The sequence below is a fragment of the Bufo bufo genome, chromosome 8 (genome assembly GCF_905171765.1).
Source record: "Bufo bufo chromosome 8, aBufBuf1.1, whole genome shotgun sequence".
Classification (NCBI taxonomy): Eukaryota; Metazoa; Chordata; class Amphibia; order Anura; family Bufonidae; genus Bufo; species Bufo bufo.
Window position 1 is genome coordinate 32313636 of NC_053396.1, and position 20523 is coordinate 32334158.

Genomic DNA, 20523 nt, shown 5'->3' on the forward strand with positions numbered 1-20523 from the left:
ACTTCGGCAGAGTGCCCGAGGATAGACACTCATTGAATACCTCAGTCAAAAGGGGACATAAAGAGTCCTTAAAGGCCTTATAAAACTCGGATGTTAAGCCATCCGGGCCCGGCGACTTCTTCAGAGCTAACCCTTCCACCGCCAGGATTACTTCCTCCTTCCTGATCTCTTCCACCAAAACGTCAAAAGAGAGGTGAGCTCCCGACTCAGGGGCGATGTCAGCCAGGAAAGCAGACATCTTGTCCCGATCCAGATCCTTCTTTCCCAAGAGGCGCGAGTAGAAGGATCTGACGACTTCCAGGATCCCCGATCTGGACCGGTTCAGAGATCCCGTACTATCGACCAGTCCCGTCACCAACTTACTACTCACTGACATCTTGCAGTTTCTGTAAGGGTCGGGCGAGCGGTACTTCCCGAAGTCCCTCTCAAAAACCAAAGATGTGTGCCTATCGTACTGGCACCCCCTGAGCAAAGATTTCACCCTGGAGATATCCTCGCGGCTACCTCCAGTCGAGACCAGACGCTCGAGTTTCCTCCTCAGACCCTGATACAGGCGGTACCTGTCCAGGGACCTGAGGCTCGAGAGCTGGCGGAAGAACTTTGCAGCCCGATCTTTGAATATCTCCCACCACTCTGACTTAGTATCACAGAGATCCAGCAAAGTTACCTGACTCTGAAGGAAGTCCTCAAAGGATTGTCTCACCTCCGCTTCCTCCAGGACTCCCAAATTCAGCTTCCAGTAACCTCTTCCCATTTGGGGGGACTCTGAAATATTCAAAGAAAACATAATCAGACAGTGATCGGAGAATTCTACCTCTACGACCCTTAAGGGCGAGAAAATAGCCTCCTCCTTTAAATAAAACCTGTCTATTCTAGACCTAGTCTGACTTCCTCTATAATAAGTGAAACCCCCGTGGCCTGGGGTATGCCTGATGTGGACATCCACCAGGCGAGCCTCGCTAGCTACGCTATTTAAAGAGATGCCTACTTGGCTCAGTCTAGCATGCATGTGTATGACAGAGATCAGAGAGACAGCTGTTGGATGACATTTAATACATTTGTATTTGGCAAGTTTAATGGGTAGCTTTACTGAGTTTTCAAAAAAAATTGGTATGTGAAAGAGACATATTAAAAGTTTTGATCTGTAGGGGTCCGAGTGCTCAGACCCTCACTGATGGGGCAGACTGATAGACTTTCTATTAAGCCTATCTCCTGAAGATATACAAAGCCCTTCTGTCTCCTCGGTCTAGGGTGCAGACCCCACCGATGAAAACAATTGATATGTTTTTTGAAACTTTAAATCCTGATGACTAGGAGATAGCGGGATGCATAATTGCCCACACGGGATGATTGACAGCTCTCCCTGTATCCGAGCGTGTATGCAGAAGACTGGCAATCCCCCAGTGTGAGCAGGGTAATTAGGACTCAGTCTCTCCTAGGAGTCCTGTAAGGATTTACTCAGAAATCCTGCACCAAATCCTGTAAAACGATATAACACTGAGCTCCACATCCCTCCCTCATAGGACAGCCTGAATCACCTGGCAAGTTTGCTTTCAATGATGATATTCTGTCTTCCTGCAGCCACCACTAGGGGGAGCTTGTTAGTACATACACTTTATTTATGGAACTCCAATCAGAAAGAGCTGTAACCTGTGTAAAGGTATGTCTGCACAGAATGAGTCCAAAACTTTTATGCTAAAAAGCAGACATCACTTTAAAATTCTCCCTGATATATATAGATTCAGATGAGACCTCAGGTTTGTAGCACCACATGGATTATGTACCAGCATTTCATGTTTATCACGGGAAGCGTATGTTATTCACAGACTGCGTGCCTTATGTCAAACAGGTCACTAGAGGAGGAAGGAGGGAATTGGCCTATTTCTGAAGACAACTCTGGCACTCTGGAGAATATAGGAAATCAGATGTTATCTTGGCACACCCTGGATTTAATTGTTCCTCTATTTAGGACATCTAATAATTTGCCTGGGTGCAGACGTTTGCAGTAGAGTAAGCCCCGACTGTCACTAAGAAACTGGGACCGTGAAACCACTTTACATGGAATAATCTGAACAGAGGATTAGAATTTTTTGGCTTCGGGCAATGCAGTTGGACAAGACCCAATTAACAATAATAGCACTAAGGCTATGACCACATGGTGGGGTCGAGTAGCACCTACCCGTACTGCTGGCTGATCGCAACTGGCTCTTGTCAAACTAACGAGACTGCACCGTTTAGTCGGCCTGCATTGTTAATGGCCGTGCAGTACTGAACATGCCGACTAAACATTGCCGTCTCTTTAGTTTAACCAGAGCCAGCTATGGCCCAACCACCGCGCTGTGTGGTCATACCCTAATAACTGTGCCATAAAGATGAGGCCTGGAAATACAACTTCCCCCATCATTCAAGTATCACTTTAGCACTTACCTATAGTATTTTTAAAGCAGCTCTTTGATGTCTCCTATCAGCGTATGGTAGAGTGGGTATTGTGGGTTATATAGTTTTCTATGGTTTGACTCCATACTGTCATGTATAATTGCAGATTTGGGTCATAGAGAAAGCCTGCGAGTCCTACGCCTACCAATGATTGACAACCCCCACAAGTCTGGTGTAATCTGTGAGACGGCTACATTGCTTGGACTGACCAAATCTCACTGCAACATGGATCACTGTGATGCAGAGAGTTCGGCTCGCGGAAACCATGGTCTTTCCAAGAAATGCAACCGTTACACAGAACACATTTCATGGACCTCACACGGCTGTGTGGAGCCTAAGTTTGTATTCATGGACAGCTGTCCAGACATAGAAAAACATGGCTGCTCCACTGAAGTGAATGAGGTTGAGCTGTAATACCACAGACAGCCTGTGGACAGGAATGGCACTGTATTTGGAAGAACTCATGCACATGATCGTTGCCTGTTTTGCGGTCCTCAAATAGAGGAACCGCAAAACATGGATACCGGCCGTGTGTATTTTACAGAATGGAACGTCAGGCCCGTAGTAGAAAAAATGTTAAATTTAAAAACAGGCACTCACCATCTGACAGATTAAAAATGTCTTTTTATTAAAATAAAGAATATAGAATAAAATATAATGGCCCCTACAATATTAATATTCTGAGATTATTTGGGTACCAGTTAATAGACCTCAAACTTCAGCTATTTGCAATCATATAAATTAGATGTGCATTGGTGTTAAAACAATATATCAAAAATCATTAAGTGTCCATTAGTGCTTAAATATTGTGTAAAAATTATTGGGTAACAGTTTGTGCACAATATTCCTTATAATACCAATGATAATGATACCTTATCCTAATAGAACATTGATATTACAATAATCAAACCATATATTCTAATATAAATTGTGAATAAAGAGATGTGGATACTATATTTCCTCCCAGGGATGGTTGTCACTAATATTGTGTGACAGTATAAAAAGTTACTTGCAAATATAAAGTATAAAGCCGGATGTAAAAAACTGGTAAAATCAATCTCTTAGGAGGCCAGGTATCGATAGTAGGGCTGGCGTCTGGGGCGTCCCCCTCGCACAGCCTCTTACCTGTTACCTCCGTTCACTGATCTCCAGGCTGTGTCTCTTTGATTCTGTGTAGCTTGCAAGTGTCACGTACTCCTGCGATATTTCTGGTCATTCGGTATGTCGATTGTTGTTACCGTAATGCGAACTTTCCGGTTATATGGAGCATGGACCTCGGCGTCTCATGTGGGAAAAGTTTGCAGTCTTTGCCTTAGAGTAGCAGCTGTTAACGTGACGTCAGCCGGATCAGGTGATGATTTTACTCTGGTCAAATGTAGAGTAACCTTAAAGGGCCCAATGTCCCATTTAAAATTCCAATTGGAATATGGAATATAATCTCTTTGTGGTGGTCTTAGGTGGGTAGTTGTGACTGAGTCCAAAACGGCCAGACGCGTTTCGAGGTGACAACCTCTTCCTCAGAGGCCACTCTTTTTTTAAATTCTGTCTCTCAGAGTGGGAATGCACCCTACAATGTAAATTTCAGACCCCTCCATGATTCCTAAGTGGGAGAACTTGCAAAATCGCAGGGTGTTCAAATACTTCTGGTCCTCACTGTATATATACATACACATATATATATATATATATATATATATATATATACACACACACACACACACACACACACAGATGTGTGCAATATAAGGGGCATACACACATATCTCTCTCTCTCTATATATATATATATATATATATTAGGGGTGCACCGAAATTCCGGCAGCCGAAAATATCGGCCGAAAATGTACCTAATCCATTTCGGCCGATATTGTTACATATCGGCCGAAAATATGGGGTGTGGGATTTGTCACCCACCATCTGCGGGCGGGCGGTTTACTGCATCTTTATTTTACCTTACAATCGTGACGCTCCAGTAAGAACTCTGCAGGCAGAGCGGAGGGCGGCGTAACGTCACTTACTCACGTGACGCGCCTTCTCCGCCTCCTTCATTCATAAAGTGGGCGGAGCAGGTGCGTCACGTGAGTAAGTGACGTTACACCGCCCTCCGCTCTGCCTGCAGAGTTCTTACTGGAGCGTCACGATTGTAAGGTAAAATAAAGATGCAGTGAGTGATGCTGTGAGCAGCAGGGCCGGGGCTGTTATGGGTAGGGGGATCGGTCTATGGCACTGCTGTGGGGAGGGGGGATCTGTGCACTGTTATGGGGAAAGGGATCTGTGCACTGTTATGGGGAAAGGGATCTGTGCACTGTTATGCCCATAACAGTGCACATATCCCCCCCCTCCATAACAGCGCCACCCACAGATCCCCCCCTCCATAACAGCGCCACCCACAGATCCCCCTCTCCATAACAGCGCCACCCACAGATCCCCCTCTCCATAACAGCGCCACCCACAGATCCCCCTCTCCATAACAGCGCCACCCACAGATCCCCCTCTCCATAACAGCGCCAATCATTAAAAAAAAAGTATTTTAAAAGTATTTGGGCAAAAAGGCAGTTTCGGTTAAGGGCATCCTGAATTTTCGGTTTCAGTTTCGGACCAGAATTTTCATTTCGGTGCACCCCTAATATATATATATATATATATATATATATATATATATATATATAAAAGAAAAAACAGTGGCAGCACTGTCCCTGATGCAAGCTGGTGGGTGCAACAGCCCAATACGGATTAAAGCCAATCCAAAAATACAAAGTAGAAAGGATGGGCAGCACTCCAAAAAGTAAAACATACAAAAGTCTTTATTTACCCCAGTGGGACATGCAACGTTTCGGCTCTAGACAGGAGCCTTCCTCAAACAGTGTACAGAGACAAAATGCCAAGAATATATAGCAACATACTCATTCATTAAAATTGGCAAAACAAGTGCAGTTAATTCATAGTGATTAATAACAAATCTCACAAAATATAAAATGCAGACATATGACAATATAATTCATATTGAATATAACCCATATTCATATATACAATATGGGTTATATTCAATATGAATTATATTGTCATATGTCTGCATTTTATATTTTGTGAGATTTGTTATTAATCACTATGAATTAACTGCACTTGTTTTGCCAATTTTAATGAATGAGTATGTTGCTATATATTCTTGGCATTTTGTCTCTGTACACTGTTTGAGGAAGGCTCCTGTCTAGAGCCGAAACGTCGCATGTCCCACTGGGGTAAATAAAGACTTTTGTATTTTTTACTTTTTGGAGTGCTGCCCATCCTTTCTACTATATATATATATATATATATATATATATATATATATATCCACAAACCTTGGCCCATACTGGCCATACAGGGCCAATATATATATGTATTCCCTCTACAATCCCCCCTGTGGTCGAGAAACACGTCAATAAAGCTTGAGGGAAGGGTTGGGATATATTTGCCTCCTCAACCCCACTCTTGGTGTCAGTTCAGGAAGGACTGAAGTATAATCTGGCCCTTAGGTACCTAGACACCACCCATTGCGGCTAACACCTCCGACCTGCCCTTCACCGTAACCAAACGTCTCCATCCACAGAATACACCGTCCTCTTCTCTCTGGCGGCAGTCTGTCAGTGTTGATCTTCAGGTAGCAGCCACTCCCAATGTAGTCTTTTTCTGACTCTGGAATGGGTTCACCCTCACTGTCTCTAGGTCGATCCACGTAGCAACCGTGGACTGGCCGCCTTTCATTTCTGCTGTCAGTGTCGATCTTCAGATACCCGCCGCTCCCACCGTCATCTTTTATTAGTCAGACTCTGTGATAGCTTCACCCTCACAATCTCCAGGTCGATCCATGTAGCACCTTCTTTCTGGAGTACGGTCAACCATTGGATGGCCTCCTGTTAGCAACGGCACGACTTTTCTTCCGACACTTCTTCCATCTTGATTGAAGAATCTCTCGTTGAGGAGGTTCTCCAATGGACAGATACGCAGGTCTTTACAAGGCAGGTCAAAATTTCTGAGTAAGAGGTGATGTCATAGTACCTAAATTCTAACTGCGGGAAAGAACACTGCCCTATCTGACATTCAGTCGAACCATTGGCGGATCCCCCCCGCAGGCCGCGCCGGGTCTCTACTTCACTGTACTGTCATGGGAGTCTGTCTGTACTAACTACTCACGACTGACTCGGACTCACTCTCACTCATTCATTTCAGTAGTACTAGCGCTGCAGCGCAGCAGGCAGGTCTGACTCTGGCCGGGAGCGGCTGCGGCTGTGTAAGAGTAACCTACCTGCGTCACTCACTTCGTCACGTAAGCACCTCCTGCATTAATGAAGCTCCTCCTGCTTCATTAATAAAGTGAGAGGAGCAGTGAGTGACGTCACGTGCCTGCTACGCAGCAACGGCATCCAGTCTATACTAGATGATAGATGAGTTGTAGTGACTCGTGAGTCAGTTGAAGTTACTTGGGAGAGTCACTTGAAACTGTGAGTAGACAGTGACAGTCAGTCAGTAGTACCGGTCCGGCAGTATTAGTAAGTAAGTGATGAGTATTATATATGTGTCAAAAATTTTATAATTAATTATTCAAAAGGGTCAATCTCAAATCAAATGCCTTACTTACCCTTCAGTGGGCACTGCAGTGTGTGACTGTGTGACAAATGGCACTGACAATTGCCCGGAGTCAGGAGGAGATGGCAGTATATGGGGGGCTCTTATTACTGGCAAGTGATGGGGCTGGGCTCTTATTACTGGCAAGTGATGGGGGGGCTGGGCTCTTGTTACTGGCACGTGATGGGTGGGCTCTTGTTACTGGCACGTGATGGGGGGGCTCTTGTTACTGGCACGTGATGGGGGGGGCTCTTGTTACTGGCACGTGATTGGGGGGCTCTTGTTACTGGCACGTGATGGGGGGGCTCTTGTTACTGGCACGTGATGGGGGGCTCTTGTTACTGGCACGTGATGGGGGGGCTCTTGTTACTGGCACGTGATGGGGGGGCTCTTGTTACTGGCACGTGATGGGGGGGCTCTTGTTACTGGCACGTGATGGGGGGGCTCTTGTTACTGGCACGTGATGGGGGGGCTCTTGTTACTGGCACGTGATGGGGGGGCTCTTGTTACTGGCACGTGATGGGGGGCTCTTGTTACTGGCACGTGATGGGGGGGCTCTTGTTAGTGGCACGTGATGGGGGGGCTCTTGTTAGTGGCACGTGATGGGGGGGCTCTTGTTACTGGCACGTGATGGGGGGCTCTTGTTACTGGCACGTGATGGGGGGCTCTTGTTACTGGCACGTGATGGGGAGCTCTTATTACTGGCACGTGATGGGGGGCTTTTATTACTGGCACGTGATGGGGGGCACTTATTACTGGCACATTATTGGGGGCACTTATTACTGGCACATTATTGGTGGGCACTATAGGGGCATCTACTGAGGCCACAAAGAAAGGGTATTTTATATGGGGGGGCTCTGTACAGTAGCATTTTAAACTGGGACACATTATGGTGGGTACTATGGGGAAGGGGGGAGAGGAGTACCAAGGGGTCATCTACGGGGGGCACTAAGGGGTATTTTATTCTTGCAAATTATGGGAGACACTGAGGGCATCTACTGGGGCACTATATATGGATCATTTTATACTTGCACATTATGGGGGCACTATGGGGACATTAGCTCAACTGGGGGCATTACAAGGGGGTATTTTTTGCACTGTCACATTATAAGGAGAATTATTTCTACTGGGGGGGGGGCATTATGGTGGGCTTTATTACTCCCCCATGGTATGACCCCCTAGTAGCAGCACCAGCCTCTCCCTGCTCTGCTATCCCTCTGCCCCTTCTCCAAATCTATATTATGAAATTTTTCTCATTAGGATAAAGCAAAACATCAGCTCCGCCGAGCCCCCCAGCCAAAGTGTGGAAGTGGTGTCCGGAATCCCAAAGGGCCATGTAGAATATATTTGTTATACACACATAGCATATACTGTGCCACACGATATACAGTATACCGCTACACTGTGTAGTCTGTTCTAGAAGCACCATTGTTTTGTGGCGGCGGACAGAAAATAATCAGGAAGTACCCCTCCCGAAACCAGGCTCTGGATCCGCCACTGAGTCCAACCCTTACGAACTTCATCGTTCTTGGAGTTAAAGGGGATCTCACACAAACAGGTCCTCACCCCCCCAAATATACAAATATGACATTATGCGTTTTCAGAACCAGGTAGAAATCCTGTCCTAAACACCCACGACCATACATATGAGTCCTAAGGTTCCGAGCCTCTCGAAAGTTAGACCCCGAGCCTTCTCCTTCGCTGTCTCATGTCCATGAGGTACCTGGCTTCAGGACTTTACAGAGCTAACCGGAGGTGGAGGTTCAGGACGTAACTCCAGTAAAGTTCTGTCTGGTTCTGGTGTAATTGGTCAGCAAGTCCCTTGACCCTCCGGATAACCAGAACCAGGAGAACCAACACCGGGTGTACAGGGAGTGCAGAATTATTAGGCAAGTTGTATTTTTGAGGATTAATTTTATTATTGAACAACAACCATGTTCTCAATGAACCCAAAAAACTCATTAATACCAAAGCTGAATATTTTTGGAAGTAGTTTTTAGTTTGTTTTTAGTTTTAGCTATTTTAGGGGGATATCTGTGTGTGCAGGTGACTATTACTGTGCATAATTATTAGGCAACTTAACAAAAAACAAATATATACCCATTTCAATTATTTATTTTTACCAGTGAAACCAATATAACATCTCAACATTCACAAATATACATTTCTGACATTCAAAAACAAAACAAAAACAAATCAGTGACCAATATAGCCACCTTTCTTTGCAAGGACACTCAAAAGCCTGCCATCCATGGATTCTGTCAGTGTTTTGATCTGTTCACCATCAACATTGCGTGCAGCAGCAACCACAGCCTCCCAGACACTGTTCAGAGAGGTGTACTGTTTTCCCTCCTTGTAAATCTCACATTTGATGATGGACCACAGGTTCTCAATGGGGTTCAGATCAGGTGAACAAGGAGGCCATGTCATTAGATTTTCTTCTTTTATACCCTTTCTTGCCAGCCACGCTGTGGAGTACTTGGACGCGTGTGATGGAGCATTGTCCTGCATGAAAATCATGTTTTTCTTGAAGGATGCAGACTTCTTCCTGTACCACTGCTTGAAGAAGGTGTCTTCCAGAAACTGGCAGTAGGACTGGGAGTTGAGCTTGACTCCATCCTCAACCCGAAAAGGCCCCACAAGCTCATCTTTGATGATACCAGCCCAAACCAGTACTCCACCTCCACCTTGCTGGCGTCTGAGTCGGACTGGAGCTCTCTGCCCTTTACCAATCCAGCCACGGGCCCATCCATCTGGCCCATCAAGACTCACTCTCATTTCATCAGTCCATAAAACCTTAGAAAAATCAGTCTTGAGATATTTCTTGGCCCAGTCTTGACGTTTCAGCTTGTGTGTCTTGTTCAGTGGTGGTCGTCTTTCAGCCTTTCTTACCTTGGCCATGTCTCTGAGTATTGCACACCTTGTGCTTTTGGGCACTCCAGTGATGTTGCAGCTCGGAAATATGGCCAAACTGGTGGCAAGTGGCATCTGGGCAGCTGCACGCTTGACTTTTCTCAGTTCATGGGCAGTAATTTTGCGCCTTGGTTTTTCCACACGCTTCTTGCGACCCTGTTGACTATTTTGAATGAAACGCTTGATTGTTCGATGATCACGCTTCAGAAGCTTTGCAATTTTAAGAGTGCTGCATCCCTCTGCAAGATATCTCACTATTTTGGACTTTTCTGAGCCTGTCAAGTCCTTCTTTTGACCCATTTTGCCAAAGGAAAGGAAGTTGCCTAATAATTATGCACACCTAATATAGGGTGTTGATAACATTAGACCACACCCCTTCTCATTACAGAGATGCACATCACCTAATATGCTTAATTGGTAGTAGGCTTTCGAGCCTATACAGCTTGGAGTAAGACAACATGCATAAAGAGGATGATGTGGTCAAAATACTCATTTGCCTAATAATTCTGCACGCAGTGTATTAAGAGATTAAACAAGCTCTCCCATCTGAACACCTCAAAGTCTTTGTCCAAAGCATGGGAGATCTCCGTTGTAGTAATGCTCCCGCTGGTTTGTGGCTTAATTCTCCGTCTCTTGAAGACCTCTGAGCGGAAGTCTGACAACGGTTGCTTGAGCTGACTGCCAAAACCCAGTGGGATCCTCTGGAGCCTCACAAGAGTGTCAGGGCGGATAGCACGTCTCTTCTGTGGCGTCATCTAGGTTTTTTCCTTATGCTTCATAGTAAACATAGTAGACAAAAGAAAATGCCAGGCACTCCTGGGGGATTTCTCCCCTCATGGTGCAATTAATTGTCTTTTACCAGCACCAATACCTTTGACCCAAGAGTAGAGAAAGGTATAGGGCTGACCTTCATCTCACAGGACCCCTCGTTATCCTAACACTGGTGTCTGAGCACCCTACCTTCAGAGGATCGTGTCCTCTGCTACACATCCCTCTGCACCAACTGATAAGGATTGCCAGACTAATTGGTTAGGATATCCGAGGGTTGCTGCGGATGAAGAACCATCTTGTAATTGATGGCACTGTATCCCTGGCTTACTCATGTGTACTCAGGCTGATTTTCCCTGTCATCCTGTCTTGTGGAGGCCTGCAGAATCCATGACATACAGTACAGACCAAAAGTTTGGACACACCTTCTCATTCAAAGAGTTTTCTTTATTTTCATGACTATGAAAATTGTAGATTCACACTGAAGGCATCAAAACTATGAATTAACACACGTGGAATTATATACATAACAAACAAGTGTGAAACAACTGAAAATATGTCATATTCTAGGTTCTTCAAAGTAGCCACCTTTTGCTTTGATTACTTATTTGCACACTCTTGGCATTCTCTTGATGAGCTTCAAGAGGTAGTCCCCTGAAATGGTTTTCACTTCACAGGTGTGCCCTGTCAGGTTTATTAAGTGGGATTTCTTGCCTTATAAATGGGGTTGGGACCATCAGTTGCGTTGAGGAGAAGTCAGGTGGATACACAGCTGATAGTCCTACTGAATAGACTGTTAGAATTTGTATTATGGCAAGAAAAAAGTAAAGAAAAACGAGTGGCCATCATTACTTTAAGAAATGAAGGTCAGTCAGTCAGCCGAAAAATTGGGAAAACTTTGAAAGTAAGGGCTATTTGACCATGAAGGAGAGTGATGGGGTGCTGCGCCAGATGACTTGGCCTCCACAGTCACCGGACCTGAACCCAATCGAGATGGTTTGGGGTGAGCTGGACCGCAGAGTGAAGGCAAAAGGGCCAACAAGTGCTAAGCATCTCTGGGAACTCCTTCAAGACTGTTGGAAGACCATTTCAGGGGACTACCTCTTGAAGCTCATCAAGAGAATGCCAAGAGTGTGCAAAGCAGTAATCAAAGCAAAAGGTGGCTACTTTGAAGAACCTAGAATATGACATATTTTCAGTTGTTTCACACTTGTTTGTTATGTATATAATTCCACATGTGTTAATTCATAGTTTTGATGCCTTCATAGTCATGAAAATAAAGAAAACTCTTTGAATGAGAAGGTGTGTCCAAACTTTTGGTCTGTACTGTAAGTCATGCCTTGACTCTTCAGGACTCCACAACACAAAACACAGGCCACACTCCGCTGCCAATCACTTTGTGTCCAATCCCAATCAGAGCTGTGGTACCTGATCAGATTAGAAAATAATGCACAATGCAACATTACTGATGTTGCCTGTCCGCCCCAGTATAACACAGCCCTACCGAAAACCTTGAGCAAAACAGTGTTACCTGTATCGATCAGAGACCTTGGTTGTTCATCATGACATCCCATTAAACTGTGTTCCAATGTTACCCGTTCTGCAAACCAACAACTTTCTCAATCCACAGTATAACACAGTTCTACTCAAAGGGGACACAAGAATAAATCAAAAACAGCAGCGACTGGACTCACAGCAGGGAATATAAACTACAAAATCAGCAGGGTGAAACACATTTGGAGGAATTGTCTCCGTTGACTGAGACACCAGCGCAACTTGCTTTGGCTTGTAGATGCTAACCTCAAATATATGCACAAGTTTGGCTAGAATCTGAAGCCGTTTTGCTGCCTTGTTCAATACCGTCCTTTTGTTAACACATAGCTTGTCATAACTACAAGCCTGTGCTAACAAATCGGACCACAGCATTTCTGCTGACTTGTAAGTGGTGGGGAGGATGGGGTTGAATGTACTATGTTTAGCTAGGTGTTGCAATGTTGAAAAGTCTATACTTACGCTTTGTTGAGATGCCATCTTCATTGGAGCTGACTTTTCCGGTCCTTGGATTGCTGCGTGGAGGAGGTCCTCTAGTACCAAGAACGCCTTCTCCCGTCCAGCTGGACTTCTGTTCAGCTCCAACGGCGATGGTCCTCTTACAGCTCCAGTATGCGACGACTTATTCTATGGAACACTTGCACGTGTTCGAGGTTAGTGAAAGGCAATCAGAAAATCGTTAAAATCCAAAAATTTAAAGATTTTAGGTTCTATGCTGTAGATCTTGCCTTGTGTTTAGTTCTGATTGAAAAAAACGCCTTATTTGTCCGAACCATCGGGCCTTGGACGCACATATTCCAACTGTCAGTGTCTCTCTTGCCTGACTAGTTCCCAGAGTAAGTGATTTTCTTCACCAAAACAAAACACAGATACAAATTCCTAGCAGTGGGCCTGGCTCGCCAATGTTAAAGGGGATATTAATTATTGATATTTTGGGTAATCTCAATAATTAATATTCATAAATAGGCGTGAGTAGTCTATTGATGACTCTGCCTATTTATACCTTACACGAAACTACCTCTGTTGCCACTACCTATTTACTGATCTACGTGCGTTCACTATGTTATATACTATGGAGCCTACCAAAAATACTATACACTGTCTTATGAATCATAAAGTATATTTATTAACACAATAACAAGTATACAGTCTAATTATTGCTATAATTATATGTATTTATATTAATAAACATATAAATATATATTACTGTGTGCGACTAAGTATATATAACACTATAATACACCTAAACTACGCTACACACAGTACAATACACAATTCCACCCCACAAATCTACCTAAAAATACACTTAAACGTTATTTAGCAGCTCCCCCCAACCACCTACAGTAGCTACACACTGTCCATACAGGGTAAAAGTGGTTAACACAGTTGCAAGAGTTAATTACAGAAAGGGTTAACCCAGGGTTGGTGGATTAACACAGGGTAATGGCCAATACAGGGATCGCAGGGGAATGCTCTGCAGGGTAGGGATAGGGTACAGGGCAAGGCAGGGGTTAGCAGGGCTCCGTCCATCTTCTGAGCGCTGGGTGCGCTTTCCTCCCTGAGCGTAGCGCTGCTTGTGCTCTTTCTTCTGGGGCTGGTCGGGTTCTTCTTCCCCGAGCGCTGCCTGTGCTCTCCTTCTCTTCTGGGAGGTAGGGGTTACCTTCTTGAGCGCAGCGCGGTTATTTAAACCCGGCCACGCTCGTTCCCAACTTCCCATGCACGCCCGCAGCCATGTCCACGTGATATGACGTCACCGCACCAGCCCACGCGTCCTGGAGCGTGCTTCCAGTCGGGGGATGATTTGAATCTCCCACATACCTCTGGCGCTGTAATTACAGCGCTGGAGGTATATGACACACAGGGGCAGAGGAACTCTTTGTTTCCCTGTCCCTGTTATGTAAAGCATCCCCGCCCTTGCTGGGGATGCTGTCCTTTGAAGTGACCCGAAACTGGACATGATTGTCCAGTCACCTAGGTGTCACTTCCCTCCAGCAGATGCGCTGGAATGCGGCTGCAGGAGGATTAAGCCGGGGGAAGGGGGGGCCCCGTGATAGGGGTTGATTTGCCCACATTTAGATTTATATAAGTATATACTGTATATATGTATACAGACAATTGGGCATATCTATATATACACACATATTATATAAATATATATATACACACCTGCGCTTATACTGGCCATACAGGTCCGTCCGTTCTCTCGTTCTCTCTCTCTCTCTATATATATATATATTTAAATCTACAGCTAAGCAACTTTTCAGCATCACCTGTAACCGTACCCTTAATATCAGAGTTCACCGTCTCCCCCTCTGTCCTATGCTGACCTCCACTAGGAGACCTGACAGATCGAAGAATTTGAATCAATTACATCCCCCAATCACTGTGATCACCCCAAACATATCATCGCTTTAAAACCAAAGCTCTTTGTAAAAAAAAAAAAGGTGGATTGGATCTTACAGGAGGGTGAAGGCCATTTTTCGTTCTACCTGTTGCCATGGTTGATGTATGTTTTATGGCAGGGATGGCCAACCTGTGGCTCTCCAGCTGTTGCAAAACTACAACTCCCAACATGCCCAGACTGTCTACAACAGGGTATGGTGGGAATTGTAGTTTTACAACAGCTGGAGAGCCGCAGGTTGGCCATCCCTGTTTTATGGAGATAAAATGCCGTCTACTTCATCATATTACAAGATTTTGTTTTTAAGAAATATTCTAATTTAGGAAACAAATATTCCTGCTAGACCTCTGATGTGGACCCTGTCAGCAGCTCAATAGATAGGACCCTTAAAACCCATGCTCCCTCTGTGCTGCTCATTCCTTGTAGTCACTTTCACACTCCAGCAGCTGTTCTTGCTAGTAAAGCCTCATGCAGACGTCAGGGTTTCACAGACGTGTTCTGTACATGTTCTCCACGGACAGCACACGTCCCCATTCATTTTAATGTGTGTATTCAGACATCAGTGTTTTAGCACGGTCCGTGGGTCCGTGTTTTCAGCACGGATGCATGTCCTATCTTTGGTTCGTGTTCCCGGATCCCTCACGCCCATTATAGTCTACGGGTCCGTGAAAACCACGAATGCCATCCGTGTTGCATCAGTGTTTCACGGCTCATTAGGAAGAGATGCTTTGAAAATTATTTTTCAGCTGCTCAGTGTCAGTAAAACACAAATGCAACACGAACAGCAAAAAACGGACCCAACACGGATCCTTCACAGACAGCTTCACGGATGCATCACTGACCACCTGCTCACGGATTTGAGCACGGACACGGACGTGTGAATAAGGCTTAAAGGGAGTCTGTCATCACAGTTTCACCTTTTTAACCCTTCCCTTAGCTTTCTAGCAGCATTACAGTTGATAAAAACGTTACCTTTATAAGCAATCGTGGACTTATAAAACTGGCAAAAATCATCTTAGTAGGATATGCAAACGAGGGCTCGCAAGTGCCCAGGGGCGGCGTCAACCTCATAGGTGACCAGGCAGCTCTGCCTTATCGTCGCTTCCCCTCGCCCAGTTTTTCCCTCTGCCCGCCCATCTTCTTACTTCTCTCGCCGAGATCCCGCTCCTGCGCGTTGAGTCCGTCGGCCGGCGCATGCGCACTGCGATGTCCATTCCTGGCACAGTAATTAATGCGCATGCGTCGGCTAACTCGCCGTTAGGACCTTATTATAATAGATAGTAATACCTCCAAAAATAGTTATTATTTTACATTCCCCATAGGTCTACTTCATGTTTGGGTAATTTTGGGAATGACATTTTATTTTTTGGGGCCGTTACAAGGCTTAGGGCTCTTTCACACTTGCGTTCTTGTCTTCCGGCATAGAGTTCCGTCGTCGGGGCTCTATGCCGGAAGAATCCTGATCAGGATTATCCTAATGCATTCTGAATGGAGAGAAATCCGTTCAGGATGCATCAGGATGTCTTCAGTTCCGGAACGGAACGTTTTTTGGCCGGAGAAAATACCGCAGCATGCTGCGCTTTTTGCTCAGGCCAAAAATCCGGAACACTTGCCGCAAGGCTGGATCCGGAATTAATGCCCATTGAAAGGCATTGATCCGGATCCGGCCTTAAGCTAAACGTCGTTTCGGTGCATTGCCGGACCCGACATTTAGCTTTTTCTGAATGGTTACCATGGCTGCCGGGACGCTAAAGTCCTGGCAGCCATGGTAAAGTGTAGTGGGGAGCGGGGGAGCAGTGTACTTACCGTCCGTGCGGCTCCCCGGGCGCTCCAGAGTGACGTCAGGGCGCCCCAAGCGCATGGATCATGTGATCGCATGGATCACGTCATCCATGCGCATGGGGCGCTCTGACGTCATTCTGGAGCGCCCCGGGAGCCGCACGGACTGTAAGTATACCGCTCCACCGCTCCTACTATGGCAACCAGGACTTTAATAGCGTCCTGGCTGCCATAGTAACACTGAAAGCATTTGGAAGACGGTTCCGTCTTCAAATGCTTTCAGTACACTTGCGTTTTTCCGGATCCGGAGTGTAATTCCGGCAAGTGGAGTACACGCCGGATCCGGACAACGCAAGTGTGAAAGAGCCCTTAGAAGTTTAAAAGCAAATCTTGAAATTTTTCAGAAAATTTCTAAAACCCACTTTTTCAGGACCAGTTCAGGTCTGAAGTCACTTTGTGAGGATTACATAATAGAAACCACCCAAAAATGACCCCATTTTACAAACTACCCCCTCAAGGTATTAAAAACAGATTTTACAAACTTTGTTAACCCTTTAGGTGTTCCACAAAAATTAATGGAAAATAGAGATAACATTTCAAAATTTCACTTTTTTGGTAGATTTTCCATTTGAATCCATTTTTCCAGTTACAAAGCAAGGGTTAACAGCCAAACAAAACTCAATATTTATGGCCCCGATTCTGTAGTTTACAGAAACACCCCATATGTGGTCGTAAACTGCTGTCCGGGCACACGGCAGGGCACAGAAGGAAAGGAATGCCATACGGTTTTTGGAAGGCAGATTTTGCTGGACTGGTTTTTTGACACCATGTCCCATTTGAAGACCCCTGATGCACCCCTAGAGTAGAAACTCCAAAAAAGTTACCCCATTTTGGTAACTACGGGATAGGGTGGCAGTTTTGTTGGTACTATTTTAGGGTACATATGATTTTTGGTTGCTCTACAGGGTGGGCCATTTATATGGATACACCTTAATAAAATGGGAATGGTTGGTGATATTAACTTCCTGTTTGTGGCACATTAGTATATGTGAGGGGGGAAACTTTTCAAGATGGGTGGTGACCATGGCGGCCATTTTGAAGTCGGCCATTTTGAATCCAACTTTTGTTTTTTCAATAGGAAGAGGGTCATGTGATACATCAAACTTATTGGGAATTTCACAAGAAAAACAATGGTGTGCTTGGTTTTAACGTAACTTTATTCTTTCATGAGTTATTTACAAGTTTCTGACCACTTATAAAATGTGTTCAATGTGCTGCCCATTGTGTTGGATTGTCAATGCAACCCTCTTCTCCCACTCTTCACACACTGATAGCAACACCGCAGGAGAAATGCTAGCACAGGCTTCCAGTATCCATAGTTTCAGGTGCTGCACCTCTCATCTTCACAGCATAGACGATTGCCTTCAGATGATACGAGATGTGCAGCACCTGAAACTACGGATACTGGAAGCCTGTGCTAGCATTTCTCCTGCGGTGTTGCTATCAGTGTGTGAAGAGTGGGAGAAGAGGGTTGCATTGACAATCCAACACAATGGGCAGCACATTGAACACATTTTATAAGTGGTCAGAAACTTGTAAATAACTCATGAAAGAATAACGTTACGTTAAAACCAAGCACATCATTGTTTTTCTTGTGAAATTCCCAATAAGTTTGATGTGTCACATGACCCTCTTCCTATTGAAAAAACAAAAGTTGGATTCAAAATGGCCGACTTCAAAATGGCCACCATGGTCACCACCCATCTTGAAAAGTTTCCCCCCTCACATATACTAATGTTCCACAAACAGGAAGTTAATATCACCAACCATTCCCATTTTATTAAGGTGTATCCATATAAATGGCCCACCCTGTATATTACACTTTTTGTGATGCAAGGTGACAAAAAATAGCTTTTTTTACACTGTTTTTATTATTTTTTCACTGTATTTACCTGAGGGGTTAGGTCATGTGATATTTTTATAGAGCAGGTTATTACGGACGTGGCAATACCTAATGTCTACTTTTTTTTTTATTTCTGTAAGTTTTACACAATGATTTCATTTTTGAAACAAAAAAAAATCATGTTTTAGTGTCTCCATAGTCTGAGAGCCATAGTTTTTTCAGTTTTTGGGCGATTATCTTGGGTATGGTATGATTTTTGCGGGAATGCGGTTTGATTGGCACTATTTTGACCGCTTTTTTTTTTACACTTTTTATTTTTTACGGTGTTCATCTGAGGGGTTAGGTCATGTGATATTTTTATAGAGCAGGTTCGTACGGACGCGGCGATACCTAATATGTATACTTTTTTATTTACTTAAGTTTTACACAATACCAGCATTTTTGAAACAAAAAAAATGTTTTAGTGTCTCCATATTCTGAGCCATAGTTTTCTTATTTTTTGGGCGATTGGCTTAGGTAGGGGCTCATTTTTTGCAGGATGAGGTGACGGTTAGATTGGTACTATTTTGGGGGCAAACGATAGTTGATATTGATAACTTGGTGTTGTACTTTTTGTGATGTAAGATGACAAAAATGGCTTTTTTTTTTTACACGTTTTTTATTTTATTTTTTTTAATGGTATTTATAGAGCCGGTCATTACGGACGAGGCGAAACCTAATATGTGTTGTTTATTAATTTTATCAAAAACATTTTTTTTTTTCTTTCTGATGTTCACTTTTGGGGGTCTAATCCCCTCTGCAATGCATTACAATACATTTGTATTGTAATGCATTGCCTGCTCGTGTACTACAGTGAGTAGTACACAAACAGGTTGCCTAGGAGACCCAGCCTGAGGCTGGATCTCCTCGGCTCCTGTAGAAGGCAGTTCCCGATGCTGTGCAAGGCATTGGGCAGCCTCTGCACGGCATCGGGCTGCCTTCTGAGACACCGAGTCCCTGCCACAGCAGCGCAGTGACTCGATGGGCCCCCTTAAACACAAACCCCCTTCTATGCCGCGGTAGCAGCGATCACCGATACGGGGGGGGGGGGGAATCACAGGACCCCCTCGGTATTGACCCAGGGTGCCTGCTGATTGAGTTCCGATCACTGCCCGCCGGTGATCGGAAATACACAGGGCGTACAGGTACGCCCTGTGTCCTAAAGTACCAGGACATCAGGGCATACCTGTACACCCTGTGCCCGTAAGAGGTTTAGCCACATTCTTATCAGTAACATAAGATCTGAGCTATAGGCCCCTTGCACACGACCGTATGCCCTCCGAGACAAACGGTCCGTGAGCGGGCCATATGTCCCGGAGCGGCATTGATCGTGCGCACGGGAGCACACAGCATCATAGATTACAATGATGCTGTGCACGTCGGGCCACCCTCGCGGCCATTGTCCCACACTCATAAGATCATATGAGTGCAGGACAATAGCCCCGCGGGCGGACCAACATGCACAGCATCATTGTAATCTATGATGCTGTGCGCACGATCAATGCCGCTCCGGGACATATGGCCCGCTCACGGACTGAATGTCTCAGAGGGCATACAGTCGTGTGCAAGGGGCCATAAGTAGAGTTTATAAGCCATCAGCTGTGCTGCCTGATGGGAAACAGTAAAAAAAAATTCACAGCCTGCTACTAGAGAATCTCAAGGCTGTACAGAGAAAGGAGCTCAACATTTTTTATAAAGACCAATTGAAAAAATATATATGTTTTTAGCTCAAAATGAGAACAATAATAAAAAAATAAAAAAAAAACCCCAAAAGGTGTACAAAGCCTTTAAAGGATCAGTATCAATGCTCGGTTCTCCTTACCGGTGGTCTCAGACATTTATCTTTATAGTTTGGTTGTTCCTTTCTTCCTCCTACTTTTGTAAATACATGTTCTGTACTATTGCATTTCTTTAAATTGTGTATATGGAAAATCTGGAGGCAGATGTGATGCACTATAAATTCTGCATCTATTCTTTTTAATGAGCGGTCTCCACTGTACATAGCCTATTAGTTGGCTTATTTAATTTGCAGTGCAATATTGATTAGATGATAAATCTGCCAGTTGGGGTTCAGAAGTGTTCAGTTTGTCATTTATAAAGCTGAAATGATTCATATTGTGTCACCAGA

At 44.7% G+C, this 20523-nt stretch overlaps 1 protein-coding gene across 2 annotated transcripts in view; it reads left to right on the forward strand.

Moving 5' to 3' along the window:
- GOLGA1 (golgin A1) overlaps positions 1–2717 on the forward strand; it is a 799579-nt gene extending 796862 nt beyond the window's left edge. For both annotated transcript variants that reach the window (XR_005773994.1, XR_005773995.1), the window contains exon 25: positions 2543–2717. The gene's annotated coding sequence lies outside the window, so the exon portion shown is untranslated. The remainder of the gene's footprint in view (positions 1–2542) is intronic.
- Positions 2718–20523: the final 17806 nt, after the last annotated feature.